Genomic DNA, 2,268 nt, shown 5'->3' with positions numbered 1-2,268 from the left:
TTTACAGTATGTATGATAACAATCTATGTTTTATCACTTGGAATTTGCATAGACTTTTTTTTTTTTTTGGCTGCAGAAGGCTTTATTTCTATTTGGTCCAGGGCTTGGGAGAGGGCTCCAGAGTGATTAAGAAGCTGCCTAGTGGCTAGAGGGGGAGGCTCAGGCAGAAGAAGCCCTGATACTTTGAGAGGGGCCCCCCAGATGCCGTTGGGCTCCTAGTCGTGCTTGAGGGTGAGCCTTTCGAAGAGATACTCCCCCAGCCCAGGCTCGGGCCCAGCCAGCCTGCGAAGATTGGTCAGGTGGTCGCCCGTCTTCTTGATGAGTTTCACTTCCTCATCTAGGAAGTGGTTCTCCAGGATGTTGCAGAGATGGGGGTCTGTGGATCCCAGGACATGAAGGTGCAAAAGGGCTTGGTTCAGGCTCTTAGGCTCTAAGGTCATGGCGGCTTCCATGGCATCCAGGGTTTTACCCCACTCATCTTGAGAGGGTTTCTGGAGAGCCTGGAAGAGGGCACGGCCACCACGCTGGTTTTGCATCTTCAAGAGACGCTCCGCGCCCTAGCACTTCTCCACAAATTCGCGGAAGCAGTGGCCCACGCCTTCCAGAGCCACATCATCGTGGTTGACATAGAAGCCCAGAGAGAGGTAGGTGTAGGAGGCCCACAGATGCAAATTGACCATGCGGTTGATGGCTTCCTCCACCTGGTGGAATGATTCCAGCGAACCTGCGAGCTCATGGTTGTTTAACAAGAAAGAGCTAACCGCAAAACCGGTGGTCGCTGGTCCCAGAAACAGGAGGTGGCGGAGAAGGTGGTCTCGGAGGCTGCACGTGGAGAGGAGATCGGAGGGTAGTTGGAGGCTGGAAGAGAGGGAGTCTCGGGTCTGTTCCATCCAAACACTGCTGAAGCAAGAGACAGATCCGCGGGACCGCCGAACGCGCTGCCTGCATAGACATTTATGAACCAGTCCCAATCATAATTCCTGCAGTTTCCAAATAATGTCATAACGGCAAGCTGGAAGCTGAGAACACAACATTCTGTCCCATGGTTTCTAGAAAGAATTCATTACCGTTCCCTTCACTGTATCCTCATTGTCCTCTGTTATGATCAGTGCTGTCTTATTTGATCTAATAATAAGAATTTTATTATTAAAATAAGAGTTCCAAGGATTTACTCAATTTATTTTCATTTCAGAGTCATATGTATACTCTGGAAGTCCCTAAAAATTATATTAAAATGTATTTTTTTATTTTTGTTGCTTATTTAATATATGAGTTATGGGAAAACACTAGATTTAGAGCTGTTCTGCATGGGCACACCCATAAATATTAATACTCTTATGTTTAAATTATGGTAGGTTGGATTTTATAACAATTTAAACTCTATTCACATTGGTATGACAATTAAACCTGGAAGTAGAGAGGTTTTTTTTTTTTTGGTCTGTAGTCATTTTAAAACATTGAGATTTGACATTGTGCTACATGCTATTAAAAATGTATTATTGGCCAGGCTTGGTGGCTCAGTATGCAATCCCAGCACTTTGAGAGGCTGAGGCAAGTGGATTGCCTGAACCCGTGGGTTAGCGACCCGCCCGGGCAACTTGGCAAGACCTCGTCTCTACAATAAATCAAAAATTAGCCGGGCCTGGTAGTCCGCGCCTGTAGTTCCAGCTACTTGGAAGGCTGAGGAGGAAGGATACCGGAGCCCAGTAGGTCAAGGCTGCCGTGGCGGGAGCGTGCCACTGCACTCCAGTCTGGGTGACAATGAGACTCCAATGCAAAAAAAAATGTATTATTGCACAGTGAGCACCCAAGTGTGCTTCATGGTTCCCTTGGCTTTGACTCTGTGCTGGAAGAAAGTCTGTTCTTTTCTTCTGCATTGAAAGGAGTATTTAACCTTTTAAATATATTCAGAAAGGCTTCACGTTAGAGTCCTCAGTTGGGGAAAAGGTGTATTAAAAAGACTCAAACATTACCCCTGAGATTTATAATCTAAGAGTTACATTGCATTATTGGCAAAAGCATGCTTTACAGTTATTTTGAAGAAATGAGTGGTCCCTTTACAAACACATAAAGTGTTTATGGTATGGGCTGCTTAGGGTCAAAGATATTTGGGAGAAAAGGTGTGTGAAAAGTATGTTGTAGAATGTGCAAATTTGGAGTGAGTTTTAGAAATGAAGCCTGGTTTGCAGGAACTTCAAATATTTGAAGATTTGAGGAGAAAAAACTTACAGCAAACCATGGGACAGAGCAATTCAGATACAGGATATA

General features: G+C 45.0%; 1 pseudogene; it reads right to left on the bottom strand.

Moving 5' to 3' along the window:
* Nucleotides 1-215: 215 nt before the first annotated feature.
* Nucleotides 216-1,003, bottom strand: LOC103253344 (annotated as a pseudogene).
* Between the last annotated feature and the right edge of the window lie 1,265 nt (nucleotides 1,004-2,268).

Source organism: Carlito syrichta, unplaced genomic scaffold (genome assembly GCF_000164805.1).
Source record: "Carlito syrichta isolate Samal-C Ts95f unplaced genomic scaffold, Tarsius_syrichta-2.0.1 Scaffold222297, whole genome shotgun sequence".
NCBI lineage: Eukaryota > Metazoa > Chordata > Mammalia > Primates > Tarsiidae > Carlito > Carlito syrichta.
This window is presented reverse-complemented; position numbering and strand designations above follow the sequence as displayed.